Raw genomic sequence first — 24,590 nt, forward strand, 5'->3', positions numbered from 1 at the left:
ATAAGTTTGGAGTGTGCCCTCCACATTTAGGATATTATGTTAGGAGACTTTCCGTTGTATTAAATCTGCCGATTTGATGGTGGTTTGAATTCCAGTCTTGCTTCCTAATGCACCTGCTACAGTTTACTTTTCAGAGTGGTCAGATAGCTTCTGTAGTTATTCTCTCCAGCCTTTCTTTTTTTTTTTCTTTTTTTTTTTTTTTTTAAAGATTTTGTTTATTTATTTGACAAAGAGAGATAGTGAGAGCAGGAACACAAGCAGGGGGTGTGGGAGAGGGAGAAACAGGCTTCCTGCCGAGCATGGAGCCCAACGCGGGGCTCGATCCCAGGACCCTGGGAGCATGACCGGAGCCGAAGACAGACGCTTAACCAACTGAGCCACCCAGGTGCCCCTTGTCCAGCTTTTCTAGTTGCTCTTTCTAGGAGAGGCAGGAGGGAATGTGCTTACTCTTCCTTACCTCGATCTGGGACCCTTCGCTTTGCAAACTGCTTCCAATTAGGTAATGATCTCCAGTTTCACTTAGGCCATTGATGCCCACATGACTGTGTCTCTTGAGCAGTTACCACTCCCAGGCCTTGCAGGAGATTTCCTTCTAAGTACTGCATGAATTTGGTTCATGGGTCCTTTTGGTGTCTCTCTCAGGTAGACAAAATGATCCTTAGGTATACTGTAATAGCCGTTAGTTCTCTTGTATATAATTGAAGGGTTGCCTTGTCTTGAATATGCTAACTGTGCCTATTAATTTGAGTAGAATAGTGTTTCTTTCACATTTTTAAGCCTTTGCACAGTAGCATTTTCTGGGGATATTATTTACAGTGTAGAACAGAATGGTGGTTAATAGAATGGGTGTTGGACAGGTCTTGCTTTGACTCTCAGATTTGATTCTTGTTTCCTGCATGTTGACCAGGATACTTAAGCCCTAAATCTGTTTTCTCATCTGTTAAGTAGAGATTATCATAACTCTTTTATAAATGTGATATAACATAGTTCTTAGTACATGGCTAGTTAGGGAAGGATCAGCCTGCGGTTCAGCAAATGCAGTTCCTAACGATGTAGTTATTTCTGTTGTGGGAATTTATTTTTTTTAAGATTTTATTTATTTATTTGAGAGAATGAGAGCATGAGATAGGGATGGGTCAGAGGGAGAAGCAGACTCCCCCTGAGCAGGGAGCCCGATGCGGGGCTCGATCCCGGGACTTCAGGATCATGACCTGAGCCGAAGGCAGTTGCTTAACCAACTGAGCCACTCAGGCCCCCCTCTGTTGTGGGAAGTTAAAAGCTAATCTTAATCATTCCGTGATGAGTTTGACCAGTGTGTCTAAGAAGTGCAAGCAGTTTGTATTCACCATTTACTCTGCATATAGAACAGGCAATTTATTGTTGTTTTCCTAATATTGGGTTTTCAGAAATTAGTAATACTGCCTCTTCATTTCCCTAATGTATTCACGTCATCAGTAGCTTACTACCAGTTGGACGGCAGACCCCGTACCACATGCTGGCACACAGATGAATGGGATGCAGTGACCTGTGACCTGTGAGCTGCTCCACCGTCTAGTGTTAGAATGTGTTTGGCTAGAAAATTATTTTGAAGCATAAAGAAGCTTTTGTTTGTCCAGATAACTTTCATGATCATGTTCACAGTCTTTACGTATCTTTGGTTTTTCAGAAAGTTACTTGTGACCTGTGTTCTTCAGAGTCCAGGTTACGGCTTGCGTGAGTGCAGAAACCACTGGTGCACTGAGCTTAGAGGAAGGGACACCCGTGTGACGTGGTTGTACATTTTGGACATTAGAGACCTTCACAGATGACTTAAATTGTTAGGATGTTGCGCATTAAGAAATAGTGGGTTTGGGCTTTATTTGGCAGTTAGCATTAAGCAGACCGTTTCTTTGCCAGGGGCTCAGCCTACATGGTTGATTCAAGCCAGATATCTTACGATTTGTCAATATGTCATGTTGAATGTTACTCAATTTTAGAAAGAAATTTTCTGTCATGTTTGCTTTGGAAAGCCCAAATCTTGTCCATTGTTTTAACAGGAATAATATCTGGGTAACGGGAAGCCAGAATAGCATCATGATTCTAAGATAAGCTAGTGTGTGAATGCCTGATCGCGCTCTCCCTTGTTTGCTGTGTGACCTTGGAATATGTCTTAATTTTTTTTGGACTTTGTTTTCTCATATGTAAAATGGGAAAAGAGTAGCAATCAGTTGGGGCTGTTAGGATTCAGGAGCTAGTGCTTGTAAAGCACTTGGGGGAGAATGCTATGTCACCACACCCTCCGCAGATGGAGGTTGTCACTGTTGTTGGGGCGAGTGAGAGGCGGGTGTCAGGGACTGTCCAGGTTGGACCATGCACTGAAATGAGAACATTAGAAGCAAAGTGATTATGCGGAATATGTTACATGTTCAGGAGGCGTAGGTTCAGAGTGTGTTGTGACTGGTGGAAAATTCTTGTTCGCATGTTAGAGGGGAAGAGGGTTCAGAGCAGCCTGAGCATCTCTGTGTATGTATCTTAACATGTACCCACTCATGCCAAAAAGAGAGTATCCATCTTGCAAATATCTTCAAGGAGCTGACAATATATTGCATTGTATAATGAGCCAAGTTTAATTTTTCTTAGTCTGGAGCAAACGAATTTAAGCATTTTAATTATGGGGTTTGGGAAATATCTAGTTTCCTGCCATATTTGAACTAGTTCAAATTTTTATGCTTATATTTTATCAGTTCCATATTGGATGTGGCATGCCCTAAGCTGCCCGCTGTTCAAATGGCAGGCATGCAGGAGGTCCAGTGGTGATAAAATGCAATGGTGCTGTTTGCTTGAATTCTCCTTAAAATAGAAAATAAAGTGAGGAGCAATTATAAGGCACTGAAAGCCAGTGTATACATTCATTTATTCGTCGTTAGGTCATTCACACATCAAGTGCATGTGTTCTGATTACGTGTCTTAGGTGTTCAGTACAGTGCACACTGTTGGTCATAGAGTGGCGAGCAGAACCAGACATGGGGAGTAACTGGGCTGTCTTGCCTTTGCACTTAGCAAGGAGAATAAAGCCAGTTCCAGCAGACTTGCAAGATTTCCCTGAATGACATTTTCAGGTTTATACTCCTAACAGAAAAGAGGCAATAAACAAACAAACAATGACATTAAAAAAAAGAGGCCTTCTAAAGAGCAGATGTTACTCACCTGCCACAGCCACTGGGGCTTTTTGACCTTCACTTTGGTTTTATTTACTAGTGCTTTAATTATTTATCTGGCATGGAGGTGCTGAGGCTGCAGAGCTAAAAGAGGCTGTCGTTGTCCCCAGAATCTTGCTGTTTGCGGGGAGGAAGACACTGACGGGCCGGATTTAACAAGCACTCTAGTTTGTTGAACAGGAAGGTATACCACGGGAGTCCTTTGGGTTCGGGCTGTGTCTCTCTCGTCCGCTGCAGTGTGTCCCAGGGCCTGGTGTGGTGCGTGGCATTCGTCAGTCACTCCACAGATACCCGTGTCACGTGAAGGAGTGCTGAGGGGTACAGGAGAGAGGTGTTTCACCTGCGGGAAAGGCTCGGCTCCCACCGCACATGCATCTAGCTTAGCCTGGGGAGGAAGGTCCAGGTGGAGGAGGTGTGAGGGAGGGCACAGGTTGTTCTGTAAACTGAAAATGGCTTAATTTTGCTGCTTTGTGGGATTCACGGGAGATAGCAAGAGAGACAGACTGGGCTTGATCGTTCAGGGCCCGACAGGTCATATCAAGGAGTTGGGATTTTCTTTTCTTCAAAAGTAGTAATTCTAAAGTACTAGAAACCCCGTGTCCTGATACTCAGGCCGGCACTCTTTTCGTATTACACAATGCATGTAATGTCAAGAAAGTATCATCAGGTCTTGGGGTTCCATATCCATTAGTGATAGCTGGACTGTTAAAGTTCTGTAAGTCCCTGGTGGACTTTTCATCCTTGGGAGAATGAGGATATAGGATAAATATTTGTTTTCTTGGGCGTGAAAAAAAGTTGAAACTCTTTAAAGGCAAGCAAGGTCAACATGTCTTTGAATTCTAGTTCTCTAGAAGGATAGCAAGTATGTGTAGTAGATACTCAATACCTGAATAAATGCAAAAAACAAACAAACAAAAACCCTTTGCTTTTGTGTATACTGTTGTCGCGGGCACTGTACTGGATTCTGAAAGGTGGTCACTGGATGAGAAATGGTCCTCTCCAAAAGGTCTTTCCAGCCGAGTGAGGGAGAGAGAGAAATGATAGTACAGTGGGTGAGTCCTGTGATAGAGATGTGCACAGGGCAGTATGACGGGTAGTCCTCTTTCTTTCTTCAAGCCCCCACATTCTTAACCTTTTTTATACCTATTGTTTATTTTCCCCCTACCTTTCAATAGCCTCTTAGTAATTTTTCTGTATAGTTAGTCATATAGACTCATCTCTTCTTCACATTTTATTCCTGGCAGACAATTTCCTGGAGATCTCTGTTCTCTTCTTTGCTGAGCTGCCTGCTCCTGAGGCCTTTTATTGTGTTGTCCCTGGATGTTCCTCTGTTCTCATCCTTTGGCTTTTGTCCGGAGTTGGATTTTATGTTTGTGGCAACTTTTGTCTTTGTCTTTCTTCACTGACTTCTTCATTTTGGTGGAGTTAATTACTTTTTTTTTAAAGATTTTATTTATTTGATAGAGATAGTGAGAGAGGGAACACAAGCATGGGGGAGCTGGAGAGGGAGAAGCAGGCTTCCCGCTGAGCAGGGAGCCCAGTGCGGGGCTCGATCCCAGGACCCTGGGATCATGACCTGAGCTGAAGGCAGACGCTTAATGACTGAGCCACCCAGGCGCTCCGGAGTTAAGTACTTTAAAAAGATGGTACAGTGTCTTTGGACAAGGTGAAGACAGCCTTCGGCATTCCCTCCTCTTGAGCAGTGCTACTCCAACATGGACTTGTTTCCCTCTCTCCTGGTGTACAGACACCATTCTGGAATCTCCCTTCATCCTCATCCTGGGGATTCCCTTATCCCTTCTTCATGGAAGCTCATGCCTTGCTCATATTTTGTTGATGTTCATGTTTTGGTGGAGGACTTTCTCCAGTGGCTTTCTGACATAGGATGCTTAGGAGGCAAACCTTTTGGGACCATGTGTGAATCAAACTTGATTCATAGTTTGGGTATAGAGTTCTGTATTGGCATTCATTTTGGTTCATAAATTCAAAGATTGCTCCATTGCCTTCTTGTTTTCATGTTACTGTTTTAGAATTCAGAAGCTATTCTGATTTATCCTTTGTATGTAACTTTTTTTCCCTCCCATCTTTAGAAGCTTGTAGGAGTTTTAAAATTTGTCCAAGTCTTTTGAAATGTCATGATGGTATACTTTGTGTGGGTCGGTTTTCATCTACTGTGCTGCATATTCATTGGGTCCCTTCATCTGGCAACTGGTACTTTTCAGTTCTGGGAATACTTTTTGGTGTTACTGTGCTGAGGTTTTCTCCCTTTCGTTTCCTTATTTTGTTTTTCTGGAAGTCTTTATAATCCAGAACTTGCCTGTCCTGGGCGAAGATTGTAATTATCTTAATACTTTTTTCTTCTTCCTTCCTTTGCTCCTCCTCCTCTGCCTTTTTTCTTTCTTTCTTTGGTCTTTTTATTATCTGTTCAGGGAGATGACTTCAATTTGACTTAACCTTCTTCTTCTTTTTTTTTTTTTTTAAGATTTTTTTTTTTTTTTTTTTTATTTGCGAGAGAGAGAATGAGAGACAGAGAGCATGAGAGGGAGGAGGGTCAGAGGGAGAAGCAGACTCCCTGCTGAGCAGGGAGCCCGATGTGGGACTCGATCCCGGGACTCCAGGATCATGACCTGAGCCGAAGGCAGTCGCTTAACCAACTGAGCCACCCAGGCGCCCCTTACCCTTCTTCTTTAGTTTATTATTTCTGATTTCAGAAAGGTTCTTTAGATTTCCAAGGGCTCTTTTTCTGTTCTTCGAGAAAAACATCCTGTTTTTGTTTATTGATCACAGTGTTGTCTTACCTCTATATTATTGATAGTTTGTACAGTCTCTGTTTCTTTCAGGTTTTTTCCTTCCTTCTCCTGTCTCACGTGGTGGGGCCCTTTGACTTTTACATCAGGATATTCTGGGGGGCCATGTGTTAGGGGGTCCTCAGTGTTAGTATCTGTCTTTTGGGGCTGATCAGAGTCCCCAGAAATACTCTCCTGTCTCTCTCCTGTAGAATTCTGACTTCAGAATCTGGGAGCCAAGGGTGTGTGTGTGTGGTCTGTTGTAGGGGAGCTGGAGAGTTCACCATTCACTGTGTATACAGTCATTAGATCTAGCTCTGTTCAGTGCAGCTGGGCAGGGTGACTTTAGTCCATAGATGTCTCTGCTTTTTCCAGGGAATGACCCCCCGAATCTTCTGTCAGAGTGAGGGGGAGTCACATTGTGCCTGGTGTTGAGGTTCTAGTTTCAGCTTCCATGGCCTTGCCCAGCTCCTCTGTATTTGAGGCTGCGCCTTCTTTACCCCCGTTCTGTCTGCGCTGGTCTTCCAGGACACTGCTGTGCAAGGGGAATTGGTTCTCAGTGTGTCCCACTGCTGAATCAGGATCTGGCTCTCTTGTGCCTGCTGACTCATTTACTGTACTTCTGTCTTTTATATTGTTTGGGTCTCCATCTTCCATGTTAGAAGATTTTCTCAGAGCTTCCAAAATCTTGGCCTTTTTCTCCTTTCAGTTCTCCCTGTGCTGTTTCAAACATTTTTAAAAATATTTTATTTATTTGAGAGAGAGAGAGTGTGTGTGCGCACGACAGAGAGAGCAGAGAGCACAAACGGGGAGGGGCAGAGGGAGAGGAGAGGGAGAAGCAGACTCCCCGCTGAGCAGGGACCCCCCCCCCGCCCCCCGCCCCCCGCCCCCGACGCAGGGCTCGATTCCAGGGAGATCCCAGGAGCCCGACGCAGGGCTCGATCCCAGGACCCCGGGATTACGACCTGAGCCAAAGGCAAATGCTTAACTGACTGAGCCACCCAGCCACCCCTGTTTAAAACATTTTTTAAAAAATATCTCTTTAGTATAATTTTAATGGGAGGCAGTGGAATAGATGTCTATACTCTGTCATTGTACCATGCACTTATTATCTAACTACACCCTATTTTACAATTTTTGATATGTTTTAATGGTTTTCAGTTGCTTCACTTGTATTTTTTAAGCAGAAAGTAGGTTTGAAGACAGGGATGTGGTGCCCTGTTTTTACCCCTCATCCCAGGTGTTGCCCGGTGGGCATGCATGGGAGGTGATGGAAGTGGCTGAGGTGGTGAGTTCAGTAGAACTTCAGGGTTTTATATGCGCATGTTGTTTCTCCTTGTCAGGTTCTCGGAGGACTATGGAAAGAGGAAAGAGAAGCTAGGAGCATTTCCTTTAAACTGATGTTTGATTTCTTCACAGAGTTATCGTGGCCTTCGGAACTGTGAGTATAATTCTCTTGCTACATTTGTGTCTTGGTTTTTTGTTTTGTTTTGATTTTTCTTTCATCTGTCTTAGGGTTTCTTTGACATACAGTAGAAACAAATAAAGCTAGTTGATTTTGCACAGTAGGTGAGGGAAGAACTGTTAGTTGTTTAGTGCCTTTTACGTGTGCTTTGAGGCAGGCGGGATAACAGTAACGTCCGGGATAGTGGTAACGTAGCAGCGTGTGCTCTCGAAGAGTGCCCGGGCACCGCAAACACTGGGAGTTCCAGATGCTCAGTGAGTCTTCCCGGTAACCCCATGAATGAGGCTACCCTTTGCCCTGTTTCACATTTGCGTAACTGAAACAGAGGTTAAAGGTTATAAGTTAGTAAAGGGCAAAGCTGGGATTCAGACTCAGTCTGGCTTTGGAGCCTGTACTTTTTACTTGTGTCTTTTTCTTATGGGCTCTGGATTCAGATGTTGGCTTGGCTGCTTGCTTACTGACTCTTCACTAACTACTGAAACCTAGCTTTCTCTCCATTCTAACTCTTTCCTGACTACCTAAACCTAGCTCTCTCCTCCGACCAAGGGTGCTGTTGACAGGACCGCTTTCCCAGGGCTGCGGTGAAAATGCCGTAAGAAATGTGAAATGTACTCCGCATTCACAAATGTTAGCAATTAATACTCGGTGGCATTTTCCCTACTTTAATGAGAGGAAAACCGAGCCCCAGAGATTGGGTTATTTGTGATTTGTTAATTTGTAACCTCGGCACTTGTGCTGCCCTCAACAGTTGGGAGGTTGTAGAATTGAGATTCTGTCCCAGTTTGTCTTGTTTCCAAAGACTGCTCTTTCTGGTAGACCTAGTGGTAAATCGAGGACAGGTAGTTGATAGACGATTCATAAATCTCTCTTGGGGTATTAGCATTGGTAAACATTTTATTTTACCCATACGTTGCTTTGGTAAAAGCCTCATGAACTTAGACTTCATGGATTCAGAATTCAGGATTATTTATAATTATGCTGAATTTGGCTTTGGCAAATGTCTTTGTCTTAGATTTCCAAGGGGCAGGGCCCTGGATTGTTTTTCCATTTCCTTCTGGGGGTCAGTTCACTTTCCTCTTTTGTTCTCCTTTCTCCCCCAAACCCACTTTTGTTTCTGCCAGGATTAGGTATTAGGGAAGGGAAATTATGTCATGCATTTTCAATTTCAAGTAAGGCCTGGAAGTCGTGCTCCTTTTCTCTAATTCCTTCTACCCTTTCTTGGCTGCGAGAGGCACCTGCTCTGTGTGTGTGCTCTGCCAGGTTGACTATGCTGTCTTTTGGAGAAGGCCACGCCCAGCTGTTTACACCCCTGTCTCCCCCGCCCCGCCCCGCACATTCCATGTTTCTTCCTGTAACAGTGTGCTATATTTATGGGGTACAAGTCTGTTTCTGCATCTTCAAGGGCAAAGATTTTATTTCATCTCTGCATGTTTTCTGCTTGGCCCATAGGTAGTTTTCACTAAATGCTGGATGAAGGAATATTTAATGTTTGCCACAAAATAAGTTCTTTTTTCTTAGTGGATCCAAACAAGAGGGAGAATATCAAGTATAACTTTTCAGCAGCATTAGCTATTAAAAATAGTTCATCTTGGTAGAGCACAAGACAGTTTCATATTTAGCAGAAATTACACAGAAATTTTTCTTTTTAATGTGGTGTGCAGTGGAATGAAGGCCTTACAGGGAACTGAGAGCCCGTTCATGGCTCACTGGAACTTTGAGCACTGGGATATAATCTGCTGCTTCTGGTTTGGCACTCCCCTCCTCTCCCACCCCTGTTTGAAAATATGTAAACCCAGGAAAATAACCTTATAACCAGTGTTTCTGTAATTGTTTCCCCCAATTCTGGACAAATGGTGAGGCCACATTAGTCAGCCTGGCTTTGTACAGCATCAGCTTAATGGTCTGCTGAGATCTGGGTCCCTTGGTATACCTGAGTGCCCTGGTCCCCTTGAGCCCCTGTAGGATGGATCAGGTTCTTGGTTCTTGATTTGTTTTGGGGTGTTGCATTATAAGGCAGAAACTTGGGATGGAGGTGTTTTACAGCCAGAATTCTAGGAAAGCAAAGAAAAGTTTTGGAGGAGTTGAATTGCTGGAATACGTATGGAGATTATTTTCAGGGAATGGGGTGTGGGGAGGCAGTAGACAGAAAGGAAGGTTGCCTGGAGACCCGTCTGAAAACCCCCATTTTGTGAATAAAGATGGCTTTTTTAGCATCAGGGCAGCTGAGAACAATTGACATAGATTGAACTCTGAGGGTCTGGAGCTGTTTATCGAAACAGAGAGTCACTAGGGTCAGGCGTGCTGGCTGTTGGCTTGCGGGGGCAGCTGTCCCTCGGTGTTCAGCCCTGAGATGCGACTGAGCTTTGGAAAGCTGGTGTGTGGGGAATAGACACCGGCGGTGGGGGAAGGTAGAGGACAACCAAGAGACCTGTCGGCAGGCCATTGAGGGAGCCAGGTGAGCAGCAGTGGAGGCTTGGACTGGAGCAGGAAAACTGGAGGTGGTGAGAAGCAGTTGGGCCCTGGATGTATTTCAAAGGTAGAACCAGTAGGGTTTGCTGACAGATTGGATAAGGGGTGTGAGGACAGAGGGAGGAGTTGAGTTGACTAGAAGGCTCTTGGCCTGGGCAACTAGATGGGGGGAAGGCTGTGGGTGGAACTTGGTGTAGAGGGGCAGATGGGGAGCTCACTCATAGGCATTTTAAGTTTGCGATTCTGTTAGAGATCCAAGTAGAGATGTCATGTAGGCAGTTGTAAATAGGCATTCGGAGCTTGGAAGAGAAGTCTGAGCTGGAAGTGGCAATGAAAACGCAGTGACACTCTGTGATCACTGAGGGAGTGAGCACAGAGAAGACAAGCCAGCCCGAGCCTTGGGCCACTCTGCCATCGAGTGCTCAAGGACGAACGTGAGGAGTGGTTGGCACAGAGCAGGTGTGAGGAGGACCAGAAGCACTGGCACCACGGGAAGAAGGGAAGAAAGTTCCAGGAGGAGGATGGGATCAACTCTGTGAAGTGTCAGGAAAGGTCATGATGAGGATTGAGGTTTGGCGACTTGGAGGGCGCTCTGGCAGCGTTCAGAGCAGTGTGGGGGCGTGGTCAGAGTGAAAGCCGCTCTGGCCCGTGGTGTGAAGGGGGAGAGAGGAGTGAGACGGATTGCGTCCCGGTGCCTTAGGTCCAGGGTATGTACAGTCATCCTCACACTTAACTCACCATCTGGGTGCTGAGCAGCCCAACCCAGCCGGGTCCCTGAGGTCCGTGGGGGTGTTTTCATGTTGCAGGTGGGGAAAGCTCAGGGTCAGAGCTCACAGTAGCTTTCTCAAGAGTACGGAGCTGGTGGGCGGTGATGCCAGGACGCAGACCACGCATGCTGTCCTCAGCTGCCTGCCTCCTGAGGGTTTCGAGAGAGACTATTGAAGGGGGAAAGGGAGTAGTGTGGTTGAAAAGTTGGAGGAAAACACTTATGTCCTGCTTGAAATGCTTCTATTAGAGATTCTGTTTCTTTTTCTTACTTGCAAATTTCACTTCTATCAGAGGTGGTAGGAGCATGTGTTCAAAAGTAAAATAATGTTGAAAGGTACAGCGGGCTCCTGTCCTGCCCTCCACCCACCATCTGCCTCCCAGAGGTGCCTGTAGTCCTGGTTAGCTGTTTCTATTAGCATTTATGTCCACGGTTCCCAGCAATATCTGTGTAGAGGCAGGGTCATCGATGGGTTAGTTTTAGAAAAAGTTACATTTTGAACTCCCATTTTCCGCGCATAGTTGTATCACAATTTTTGTTTAGATCCATAATTTGGTTAATCGTTTTGACTTTGTTAATGTTGCTCACCTTTGAGCCGGTTAATGTAGCATGATTATATTTCCTTTTTGTTCAACTTTTTGTTTCCCTGTTTTCTTGAGCTTAACAGTTGCCACTTTTTTTTTTTTTCTGTTTACTTGATATTCTTAAGAGTTCTCACTCTCTCTGATAGCTCTGTAAGTAAGGTCTCTTAATAAAATTTTCCATGTGCTCAAGCATATTACTTTTGTCTTCACCCCCAGGGACATCTGTTTTCTTGCATGCTGGACAGGTTGCTCTCCTGGCCTGCTAGAAATGGTACCAGGGTTGAGGTGTGCAGGGCAGATCCTGCCGGAACGGGTGAGACCAGGTAGAGAATGCTGATGGGGAAGACAGTGATGGGAGGCCCAGAGGGAGGGGGGCAGAGTCCTCCTGAGGGAGCAAGTCTGGGAAGGGTGAGCGGAGTTCATGGTAGTTGGGGAAAGGCATTCCAGGTGGAGAAAGTGAGAATAAGCAGAGCTGGACAAGATTGGTTACTTTTTGTTAACCTACGAAGCCTCTGTTGTGGTGCCTTGTTAGGTGGTATATATTAACTTAGTTACAGACTCTTCCTTAAAGAGATTTAAATAGGTTTACATGGGAAATATGACATTCAGATTGTTAAACATCTGTCATAAATTTTTTATTTTTTGAAAGATTTTATTTTTTAAGTAATCTCTACACCCAACGTGGGGCTCAAACAACCCCAAGATCAAGAGTCGTACGCTCTACTAACTGAGCCAGCCAGGTGCCCCTGTCATAAATTTTTAGTATATGTGCTGCCGAAGCAAGCACACCCCTGTCATAAATTTTTAATGTTTTCTTAAAACCTGAGCATAGGATATATCAAGACACTTAAATCCAGGAGATAATCTTAAACTGTTGATTTCATGTATTGGTTCATGGAAAAATCTTTATGGAATATCTGTCACAGAGGCGGCCTGGCCCGGCCAGTCATCATGCAGGAGCGGACACTGTAGCCCCCAGTGAGCGACCACAGGACATATCAGAGGCTGCTCTGTGTCCAGCGGGATGCGCAGGATGCTGTGCAGGGAGGCTGGGGGTGTCATGGAGGCGGGCAGGTGCAGCCCTGGTCTCTGGCCCAGTTAGGGAGGCCCATCAGGAACGAGATGGTGCAGAACCAAGAGTGAGTGGATTGGCTTCTTTTGAAAAGAAGCATCGCTCAGTTTGAAATGCTGAGGCAAAATTGTAAGAAATAAAGTCCATAAGTGCCTTTCATCACTGCCAACTCCAGGGCACCTTTTGTGTTGACGCCGGGCTGTTCTCGTGGGACGGTCAGCACCCTGTGTTTAGTTGAGTGGGTCTGCCGTGTACAGACGTTACCTGCTGTCTAAGCTGTCACTTCATACAGCTTTGCGAAGAACACCCTTTATCTTTCCAATGTTAGTTACGTTTGTGATTCAGGAATTGTATGTGAGGGAACTTGTCAGAACTGTGATACCTGCCATTTCTGTGGGTCATTCATTGTGTGTATTTGAGTTGAACGCAGTTTTTATAATAACAAGGTAGTGCTTACTGTCCCCGTGCGGTAGAGGAGAGCCTGGAGCCGGATTACGGGACTGTCTGCCTGAGGCTCCATGTGCTGACGGCAGGCTCTCTTGTTCCTTTGCATGAAAGCTTAGCCCCTGTTCTGAAGTGCGTTGGTGCTCCTGTGTGTGGGCCCTGACGGTGTGGGGGGGGCTGTCGCGTGCCCGCCACGCCTCCGCCATGTAGGAGTGCATTGTCAGTGGTGTTGCCAACCATTGCGTGTGGTTCTCGGTCATTGGTGTTCCTGCTCACACTGAAGAAAGATTGGGGTTTCATCAAATACTTGTAAAAATGGGAAAATAGGTCTGTTTCTGACCCTAGAAGTAGGCAGGCAGCTTTTCCTGTGATTCTTACACTCTGAGTAAGGGGGAGAGAGGATATTTCTTTCTACCTGCCTTGGCATATTGTAGATATTGGGGGGCGCGCAAGTAGGGTGTTGAGAGTGGGGATGGCAAGGAAGCATTTTAGATTTGGGTCTCCTGCTCCTGAATTCTAAGTGGTTTAACAAAATATACAAACTTTCCATCATTTCTTCTTTGAAAAACTGTCTATTAAAAAGGATAGGTGTCTCAGCAGAACATTCAACTGAAAAAATGGCCAAAATATTTGAGTAGCTAATTCCTCCATTTCCTGTAGATAACAGTAAGCACCCAAGAAGACGCTTGCCGTCATTCATCATTAGGGAAGTGCCTGTGACAGCCTCAGTGAAGTGGCACTGCAGTCCTATGAGAAGGCCTCCCATTACCCCAAACAAGGCAGCGGAAGGTAACCGTGCCCAGGTGCAGGGGTGTGGGACAGCTGTAACTAGATCAGGTTTTGCTGGTGGGGATGCAAAGGGTTGTAACCGTTTTGAAAAATAGTTTGGCAGTTTCTTACAAACTTGAATATATACTTTCCATACAATCCAGCAGTCCTACGTGGAGGCCTTTATCCAAGAGAAATGAAAACTTATGTCTACACAAAGGCCTGTCTATGGTTGCTTATAGCAGCTTTATTCATATTTACTGAAAATGGAAAACAACTCAAAGGTCCATAAAGTGGGAAATGGGTGAACAGGTTGCGGAGCCCCTCTGCAGTGGGATCCTGTTCGGCAGCAGAGGGTACTGACTACTGACATCCTCAACAGAACGGGCAGGTCTCCAGAGCGCTCTGTTAGCGGGCAGACGCAGAGCTCTGTACAGTTGTGGCTCCACCCTGATAACATTTGGATAAAGACAAAACTATGGGAACAGATCGGATCAGTGGTTGCCGGGGGCTGAGTCGGGGGAGGAGCGGATTGAGTACAGAAGGGCATGAGGGCGCTTCAGGGGTGATGGAAATAGGCCATGTCTTCCCTGTGATGGTGGTTATACACTGACTGTGTTGGTCAGAACCCAGTGAACAATGTTTTACTGTATGTAAATTTTACCTCAATAAGCCAAACCTAAAAAAAGATAGGTGACTTATGTATATACACACGTAGGTATTATGCACACACATTTATACACACACTTGAGCTCGATTTTTCTTTCCAGTGGATTAAATTTTATTTTTCTGGATTAGGTGTCCTGGAAGTTTAAGTGAAACAGGTTATAGCACGGGCACTTCCTGAAAACGTATGATCTTGGAGTCTTTGGTTGATTTTTATATTCTTATCCATGACCTGAAGGCTTTATAATGTGTTTTGTTTTTGTATAACACGGTTACATATTATAGATGTCATGTAATTAGCATAAATAAGAGGTGTTTTAAAAGTTAAATTATTTTAAGATTCCTTCCATGTTGTTCAGGCTCTTGTAGCTGTGGAGAAAAATAGTTCTACTAGCTTTAAAAATTAATAAAAAATGTTTTCTCTGATTCATGACAAACTTGATAGTCTTCGGCGCTATCTTTAATCAGCTACAGTAATTGTAAGGTACAATTATATTTTAAACCGCTAGACATAAGAATGTACACAGAAAATAATACAAGTTAGCTTCACTAAACTTAAGGCTTAATTGTGATTGTAAATCAGGTCTCTTCACAGTATGCAAGAGGGTTGCTTGTTATTACAATGTGGTGCTTTGTGATGTCCTGCAGAGCAGTTGTTTAGCATTTTTTCCTAATAAACCCTTCTTAGCAAAGCCACACCAGTAGGCAGGGAGGGGGATTAGAGTGGAAAGTTGTGTGTGTTTTTAATTTTCATTTAAAAATCAAAATTTGTTTGACTTTAGAAAATAAGAAGGCCATTCATTTAAATGATGAGGTCTTCATTATTTTATGATCAGAAGATATTGCAGTGTGCGGTTATAATGGGATCAGTGATACAGTAAGGTGCATTGTAAGAGGCCCTCCCTGAGCTACTCTGTGTTTGCTTATCACATGCGCTGCTCTGGGTTCTTAGGGCTGGCTTCACTGTCTGCGGTAACCTTGTACTCTAGATGGTCATCACGCAGGAAATCTGCACCGTAGGCCTCCTTGAGAGTTGTGTTTGGGAACAGAAGAGAGGATAGGATGTTCTGCCTGGCATTTTTTATTGTCTGACTCTGTCCCTATGTTTTGCCCCGGGAATCTCTGCGTGAACTGGTTTTGAAGGCTTGGACCCGTGCTGGGATGCTTCTTGCAATTGGTGACGTGTCCAGCTGCTGTCAGCCGGGTGGCAGTCCTGGTGCAGTTGTCACGGTGCAGCCGCAGGGGCTCCGTGTGCGTCCGTGTAAGCAGGTGTGCTGCCGTACGACACGCGTGGAGGGTCCCTGCCACTCACGATGTCCGCTCTTCCACCGAGAAGTTGTATGTGCAGAATAGAACAGGAGTAGACACGTGGAGCATGAAGTTTTAAAAGTGTTAAACCGTGTTTTTCTTCTATTTTTCAGAAGGGTACTTAACGGGTCTTCTTAAAATGTACTGAAAGATACGAAACTCAGTTTTGGCTTTTCTGGATGACTCAGGATCCTCAGTACTAACACCTGTCATTTCCAGTGTGTGGTAGCCCCACTTCTGCCTTTTTCCGCAACGTCAGGCTGTGCGGTGGGCAGCCTCTGAATGCCCTTCCACCACCTTTTCTAATTTGTTGCTCCTTGTTTTTGTTGTTGTCGTTTCTTTGTTTTAAGTGAAACCTTGTTTTCTTTTATGGAAAAGTTGTAAGAAGTAATATAGCCAACTTCCAGATACCCTTCACCTAGATTCACCAATTGTTAACATTTTGTGACATTTGCCTTCGTTCCCCGCCCCCCCCACCTCTGGATATAGATGTACACACACACACATTTATTTTCACACACTGAACCCTTAGAGAGTAAGTTGCTCATTTCATGCCCTTTACTCTTAGATACTTCAGTGAATATTTACTAAGAACAAGGACTTTTTACATAACCAAAAATAATCCGTATAGGTATCAAATTGGCAAAATTTAACATTGCCTCATTCTCTGGTATACAGTCCATATTCATAGTTGCTCTGTTAATTACAGCAGTTTTCCCCCATACAGGACCCAGTCTAGAATTACATGTGGTATTTATTGATGTTACTGTGGCCTTTTTAGTCTGGATATGTTTCTCAGCCTTTCTCTGTCATGGCATTGACTGTTGTAGTTGTTTCGTAGGTCATTCTTCCATTTGGGTTCTTGTGATGTTTTCTCATGATTAAACTCAGATTATGTATTTTGGGGGCCAGGCTATCAGAGAAGTGGTACTGTGCCTTTCTCAGGGCATCATATCGTTTCTCATATCCATTATATCCATCTCAAGATGGCACATGATGCCGGCTTGTTCTTTTATTGGTGAGGTTAACACCTAGGAATTTGTGGGGCTGCAGATTCTTAGACCCTACTCCTGACCTGCTAAGTCAGAAACTTAGGGCTTGAGGCTATGTTTTTAACAAGCCCTAAAAATTATTTTGATGTATTCTAAAATTTGAGAATTACTGATCTCAGGTGATCAGTTAGGATGACATGACATCTGCCTAGCGTCTGCACTCTAAATTAGCATTTATCCTTTGTAATTACATGAGGAATCTGTAGGGGGAATATTTGAGGCTGTGTGACCTTTTGAACTTTCAAACTGATAGTTTGGTCCCTCACTGATGATTCTTGCTTGAAACAGTTACTAGGTAGTCGCTCAGTGGGGATGCTGTTCCTTCTCACCTGTCAGCTGGTATTCTCCTGTAAGGAGAGTTTCCTCTCCTTTGTTCACTCACTCACTCGTTCACCAGCTAGCACCTCGCGGATCCTTGTTTGATTCAGTGGCTTATAGTCCTTAACTCTCGTTCATTCTGATGCTGGAATGCCCCCCGATTTGGCCTTCCCCAAGATCATCTCCTGTGTTTTTTTGACGTGTCCCCATTATTTTCTGACCATTTCCTTCCTTTTGGCCAGTAAGATACTCCCAGCATTTCTTGTAGTTTCTCTGCCCCGTCGTGGAATCAGCTATTTCTTCAAGTATCCTTGGTTCCTTCTGGTGGGAAATGGAGTTTAGAGGCCAGGGTCTGAGTGGTAGGTGCGCTCCTTTGCCGCCAGGTGTTACCACTTCCCAGCGCCCTCTGTGTGTGCACACGTGCATTTGCACCTCTACTCAAGATGCAAACATCTTGTTATATTTTTATGGGCTGATGAGGTCTCTGATTAGTTTCATTGGCTTCTAGTTGATACTTTTTTTTTAAGCTCCGGCCCCTGGGGGGGCGGTCTCACATGCACCTTTGTACTTTGGTAATTAGTTAAAGGTTGGCGTAGAATGTAGAATTCTCAGATTTGGGGGTTTGTCTTGGGGTTCCCCTACTTCCAGCATCCCTCCTCTAAATTTCAGTTGGTCCTCCAGCCCCCACCTCTTTATTCTAAGGCCTCATACCATTGAGACTTCTGCTTTCTGCCCCTAGAGCTCGCCCTGGGGTGGGAAGCACGCTTAGTCAGAGGAGCAGCAAACTGACAGGTGTCCCGGGGTGACTACGTTGTTCAGGGGAGAGCCTTCACCTCTGCTGTGTGCCTCTGGGCTTCCTGGGTTGTCCGGCCTGTGCACAGTTTCACCGTCTGCCAGGGATTTGGGCAGTGTATTTATATTCAGACTTGGAGCTCAGCATTTTGCAGCCCTCTTGTATCTAAAATTTCCCCCTTAAATTTATAGCCACTTGGCTGCACTTTAAGATGGTACAGTAAGGCTGCAGCCCTGCCCTCCCAGAGTGGGGGCTCACAGTATTGCCAGGCAGGAAGGTGACAAACACTCCTAGTTTGTACCCGATGCAGGAGCAATTCTGACAGTAAATTCTTCTCAGGTGCTTGCCTGCCTTTGGTCATTCTCCAGTTCCTTCACATAGTTGTTTTTTAGTGAATTTGTCTGATTTTTATAATTATCTATGGGAGAAATTGCTCCATCGTCTTCCTGTAACCATTATGGAAGGCTCACACTCCCTTTTGTCTTACTATTTTTTTTTCCTCTGAAATCTAGCTTCATCTTTATTTTTGTACCCAGTGTTTCATTATGGTAATTTTCAAGCAAATGGCAAAGTTGCGAGAATTTATGGTTAACATCCATAGACTCCTACACCCCCTGGATTCTACCTATGGTGTGTTACTATTCTTGCTTTCCCACATAAATAACTAATTATCCATTCCTCCATCCACTAATCCATTTTATTTTTTAGGGTGTATTTCAAAGTAAATTGCAGATACCAGTATACTTCACTGTATGTGTTTCAGCTTGCATATTTACTAGAGTTCATTATTTGTTTAGGGTGTTTTCTTTCAGTGTAAAATTTATATACCAACTGCGCGTCACTCAAGTGTACATTCACTGAATTATGGCAAATGCATCCACCTTTGCAACCCAAACACTTACTGAAACAGACCATTATCATTTCCCCCGAAGGTTCCTTCATGCCCTTTGTGCTCAGAGTCCTTGCCCCAACCCCTGCTGCCGTCCTCACCCTGACGCCTGACAACTGCTGTTTTCCCCCCTCAGATCAATTCTGCCGGCCCAGGAATTTCCTGTCAACAGAATCATACTGTGTGCGTGATGTGTGAGGCTTGTTTTAGCGTAGTATTGCTGAGTTCATCCATGTTGTTACGCGTATCTGTAATTCATTTCTTTTTAAAAAAAAAAATTTTTTTTTTGAGAGGGAGTGGAGGAGGGGCAGAGGGAGAGAGAGAATCTTAAGCAGGCTCCACGCCCAGCACGAGGCCCAATGTGGGGCTCGATCTCATGACCGTGAGATCACAACCTGAACAGGAACCAAGAGTCGGATGCTCAGCTGACTGAGCCACCCAGGCTCCTCCTTGTTCCTTTTAATTGCAGAGTTGTATTTCATTGTATGAGTCTATCATATCTTGTTTATCCATTCTTTTCTTGATAAACTCCTTTATTTTTGAAAGAAACTTTTGCTGGGTGTGTAGAATTTTAGGTTGACAGTTATTTTCTTTCAGCATGCTAAACATGTTGTTCCATTATCTTCTGGTCTTTGTGCAGATTTGTGAAACTTATTTTCTACAACTTTTTCATCTCTGATACTCTGCCTTGCAAATTTCAGCCACTCAGCTTCCCAAAACTTGACGTCGTCTCTCCTCACCTACCTGGGGCTGCTGCGCTCTGCTTGGATTCCCTTCCTGTGCCCCTGGGCCGCGGCGGCTCCCAGCTGGACAGAGAGGGGTGATGGGGCTCGCAGGCCTGCGCTGCTCACTGTCTCAAGATCTGGAAAAAGCAGTTTCATGGATTTTGACCATTTTCCCATTTGTTAACCATGGGCGGGGGGTTGGGGGGATGGGGAGGGGCGTTTTCCATCCTAGTTACTCCTGCATGTCTGAAGTGGATGACCCTAAGTCAGTGCTTTTTGTTCATATGCTCTATTTCTAAATTTTCGGAAAAATATTATGACAAATTTACTTGTAATGTTAATTTAGCTACTGATTTTATGATCTAGAGAATCTCAAGTTAATTTCCATTTTTACAGAGGGGAATCTGTATTTTGGCAAAACTTTCATTTTAGTTATTTTGTTATTAAACTGGCTTAGGGTAATTGGTTTATTCTGCATTGTATTTAATGGAAAGTAGCATTTCTTGCCTGGTTTACCAAATGCTGGGCTGTCTGTCATGAACGTAACAGTTAATCCGAACTCCAGGCAAAAGCCTGTTTGTTCCAGTCTCTTGCCCACCCTGTTGGTGCTGTGTTAATGTATGTGAGCAGCAAGGATAGCTGGGCCTGGTAATGCGTGAACACGAATAGGAGGAAATGTGGGAGGATTTAGTCACTCATTCAGCACGTAGTTGAGCTCCTGCAGTGACCCAGGCGCTGTACAGAGATACTGTTCATTTTTCCCTCTGATCTTTCAGATGATTGGGTGGAGATTTGGAATTGTTTCTGGCTTTTCTCCTAGTTTTTGATATAAATTTTAGTAACAGTCTATCCCTTTAAAAAATACCTTTGTTAATTTGTGAAATAGAGCTTATCGTTAATAGTTAATGCTAGAACTATGAGTATTAATCAAAATAATTTTTTACTGTGTAAATCTTTTATGAAATGACATACCATAAAACGAGTGTGCATATGCTGCATAGTTTTTATCTAGTAGTGGCGGCTGCTTTGAAATAAAAAGCCCAGGAGAATAATGGTGTTTGGGTGTGTGTATGATGTAACCTTGGTACGACATAGGTTAGGACCTACTCTAGAATGAGGGACTGACTGATTTCTGGGCCTCATGGCTGGCTGGACTAGTACTTGAGACTTAATGCGGAAGGATTTGGGCTCCTGGAAATGATAGTTTTGTTCTGGACCTGCAGTGTTGTTGGAGGCCTACCTGTTGCATTTATGTGGAAACCATTTATCCTACATTATCACCTTTTGGTGGACCTAGGGCAGATGAAGCTTGGTCAGCCCTTGAGCTAAACTTTACCTGGGGAAACTTTAATCACTCATGTGTGCGCTTCGTTTTGTCATAAATCCTCATATAAATTTCTTGAATGAAAAATTCTGAGTTAGTATATGATTTTTAAAATAACAATTTATTGGTTCTCTTGAATTTGACTTTCAATCTTAAATCTTCAGATTCATAAAAGGTTAAGATATACTTTTATTTATTAGGCAACGAAGGTCATCTTCTGTTATGGTGCATAAATCTGGAAGATTGTTCAGACAGTTGAAGAAAATGTTTCTGTTTGCCCTTACCCCCCACTTTTTTTCCCCACCTTACTTTTATTTAAGTAAGAAGATGTGAAAGGGAGGGAAGTCAGTGTATACCTTTTTATGCAAAAAAAAAGAAAATGGAGTTAGTTGATAAGTGGATTTTATCAAGAAGAGGAGGGTGAAAAGCTTGCATGGCGTTTACATAGTGATCACGATAGCTGATTACACAGTAGGACCTCTGGTGGTTGCTGCCCGGAATCGGCCCAGATGGCAGTGCAGAGTTACTCCCTTTGCTGCAGCTTGTGAGCTTGGTGACAGGTGCCTTCCGTCTGCGGTGTGTGACTTTGTGTTAAGGGGGTGGGGGTGGGGGCTGTGACAGGTGCGCACCAGGGAGAGAGTGTGCGGTCTTCTCCGAGAACTGCGAGCCTGAGGCTGGGCTCAGCTGAGCCGGAGGATGGTAAGAATGAGAGTGTACACAGTGTAGTTTTATAGAGAGATGATGTTGTACGAGGTGTGGATTGTAGCCCCAAGGTCACGTGGCAGCAGCTGTCAGGGTACTGCATACGTTTTGGGGACTAGGAATATGTAGTTAACGTTTTACGTTAAACCCTGCAGGTATTGATGCTGTTATTTTTGTGTTCTCTTATTCTTGTTAGATTAATTCACGTTTCTGTTATTTACTTAAAGATAGTATTTGATTTCCATAAAAAGCTTGGGAAATATGCATTAGGAAATTCCTGTACTCAGAGGTGGTTCTTAGGCGGGAATTCAAGGATGCCAATGAAAGGAGTATGCCTTAAGCCAGCTGTGAGTCTATCCAGACTTTATATATACTTACAGCAAGAAACAAATGTACTTTCTCTCATAAATAATTTAAATGCACTTTACGTAGACAAATTCATTCATAACTTTATTTTTAGCACAATGAGGTGTGGAAATACTTAAAACCATAGCTGAACTAAATTATAGTTTCCCTAGGAAGTAAATATAAAAGCATGCAATAATGATTATAAGAAGGAAATTTAAATACTTTTAACATATTTTTGCGGTTCCTTGGTCCTTCTCCCCCCCGTCACTTAATGGGAAGTAAAACAGATTTTTAAAAAAAATATTCAAATTAGGTATATATATGTTTTAAGTAATTCCTGTATTATAGGAGATCCATGTTCCTCTCTGTTATAATTAGGTCTTATCATTTTCCCCTCAGATTTTGAATGTGTTCAGTTATTGCTTTTAATTATCTTTCCATCTGTTTGTGATGTTTAGTTTTCCTGTTTTTAATGAACAATCTTATTATCTATAAGATGCATGCATGGAAAGACTGCATCCCAGAAGAGCAATAGTCAGTGTTATAATGGCTTTAATTAACTGAACGAAGCTTTTTTTCCTAAAATATTATCTTTCTGGGAAGTTAGTTCTCTAGAATACCTTCTATCTTAATGGATTGAGGCTGCAGGGACAGGTAATTTTTTTAGATTTCAAACTTTTGTGGGACTCAAGTTGAAAATGTTATATAGTGTTTCAACTTACAGTTTTGTCTACTTTTAAAATGTAGTACACTAAAGGACATAGACTGTGGGACTGATAAGTTTTTAGTTGCTTTTTTACATTTGCTCTTGGAGGTGTGCAGAGGCCTTATAAGGAGTTTCAGTTTCGGAATTAGGAGCAGACAGACTGTCCTTGAGGTAAGTCCAAGATCCGATCTTCTTCTCAGGTCAATTAAGGTCCCTGGAATATGACAACAGGAGGCAGGAAGGTGCCCACAGTTGGCATTCCAGGTGAAATGGGTGCAAACCAGTTGCTCCTTTTGTCTTTGTTGGGGTGTCGTTTACAGTGGGGCTCCCCACCCATTCCCCAGTCTTCCCTTTTAGCCATTTGTAGACTTTGGACTGCTCTGTGCATTTAGCTATAAATGTTGATTTATCCGCACATGTTTTTCTTCTTTTGACCTCTTCAGAGGATTTAGATTTATAAAAATTAAAATGCCCATTGTGTCTTCTTCTGGTTTGCCCACAGTTGATTGTATTAGTTAAAAAAGGATTTGAATTGAGAAAGGTTTGACCTACTCTTAAAGGATGAAGACATACTGAGAATTGACATTACATAGATTGTCAGCACATTAAAAAAAACATAGTTCCGTTTTGTTGGTTTCAAATAATAGAGTGAATCTGAGGTAGGTCTTCAGAAGCCAGTTTAGAACTGGATCTTGGCTTTGAATCCCTCGTAGCCAGCCCAGAATGAGATGACCCTGTTTATTAGCAGGTGAGGTAACTTCGTTCTGGGAGGACTTGTCCAGTCAGTGGGTTCCTGCAGCCAGAGAGTCATGGAGACATCTGAGTCTACGTGTTATTTATACTAAGGATCCATCAGGATAAATTATGATGAGACATACATGCTCACCTTTGGACCAGGGGAGCTGCACCTTTGGTGAATTGCAATCTCGATTCTGGATCCCTTCTCTAGTGGTTCATGTGAACGTTTTTTCCCAGTGTAGCCTGTGCTATAATGTGTATAACAGAGCAGTGTCTTGGAGCATTGCATGGGTGGGAAATGTTGGCTTCTTTCTCCATTTTGGTTCTCTCAGTTGTGGATGGCTTGCCTAGCAGATATACAGAAAACATTTATTTACTGCTTAAGTTGTTCTGCCCTCCCCTTTCCTTTAAAACTCTGGGTTCTGATTGGCTCTGCATTTTAAACATGCTCACTTCTGCTTATGGAATTAAGGTATGTGTGACAACATTGTATTTACAGTGCTGCTTCATCTTTAACTCAGTTGGCTATTAGAAAAATGAATGTGTGTGGTAGGTGTTCTTCAGTTCTTTTAAAAAACTTTTTATTGTGGAAATTTTGAAGTATACATAAAACTAAAATCGGATAATGAACCTTTTTCAACCTTCTGCCCTTATTTGTCCTATTTCCTCTCTCCCAGACTTTTGTTTGGCTGGAGTATTTTAGACCTAATCCCAGACATCATATAAAGTTTCACCCATAAAGTTCAGTATATGTCCCTAACAGATAAGAAATATAACCGTAATACCTTTACCATGCCTCCCATAATTAAAAGTAACTTAAAATCTTTTCTCTCAGGGCACTGGGTGGCTAAGTAGGTTGAGCATCAAACTCTTGATCTCAGCTCAGGTCTTGATCTCAGGGTCGTGGGTTTGGGTCCTGTGTTGTGTTCCACACTGGGTGTGGAGCCTATTTAAATTAAAAAAGAAGAAAGAAAAAAATAAAATATTTTCTCTAATAAAGCTAGGTAATGTTTAATTTTCTAATTTCCCCATTTTTTTAAAAAGCCTTTTACCTGTTGGTTGGCGTATCTCTAACATTTCCCACTCCCTGCTTTTTTACCCGTTCAGTTTTATTTTTAAATAACAGCTTTTGTTGTTGCTCTTGAAGAAACTGTCACTTATCCTACAGAATGTCCCACATTCTGAATTTGGCTGATTGTATCATGTGATGTCATTTAATTCATAAATTTCAAAACTGGTTGCTAGGAGTCCAGTTAGAAAGAGCTTCAACTCTGGGGGCCAGAAGACTTGCTGTTGGCTTCACCTCTTAGGGATGGTGCCATTAATCATTTGTTCAGATGGTGTCGTGATTCTTCCACCTAGTGGCTTTTGCAGGCATTGATGGTGGTTGCCTGGGTACTTTGTATCAGAATTGCAGAAACAGTGATGATCTGATTCAGCCATGCCTTCTGTACTTGCTTGCCGGAGCTT

The 24,590-nt window shown here is 43.4% G+C and overlaps 1 protein-coding gene across 9 annotated transcripts in view; it reads left to right on the plus strand.

Annotated features, from left to right (window-relative positions):
- PTK2 (protein tyrosine kinase 2) overlaps positions 1-24,590 on the plus strand; it is a 259,848-nt gene that overhangs the window by 18,206 nt on the left and 217,052 nt on the right. For 8 of the 9 annotated variants that reach the window (XM_078071946.1, XM_078071938.1, XM_078071937.1 and 5 more), the window contains exon 2: positions 7,327-7,424. The exons of the other annotated variant lie outside the window; for it this stretch is intronic. The gene's annotated coding sequence lies outside the window, so the exon portion shown is untranslated. The remainder of the gene's footprint in view (positions 1-7,326; positions 7,425-24,590) is intronic. 9 annotated transcript variants of the gene reach the window in all.

Source organism: Halichoerus grypus, chromosome 5, assembly GCF_964656455.1.
Source record: "Halichoerus grypus chromosome 5, mHalGry1.hap1.1, whole genome shotgun sequence".
In the NCBI taxonomy this organism is placed as follows: domain Eukaryota; kingdom Metazoa; phylum Chordata; class Mammalia; order Carnivora; family Phocidae; genus Halichoerus; species Halichoerus grypus.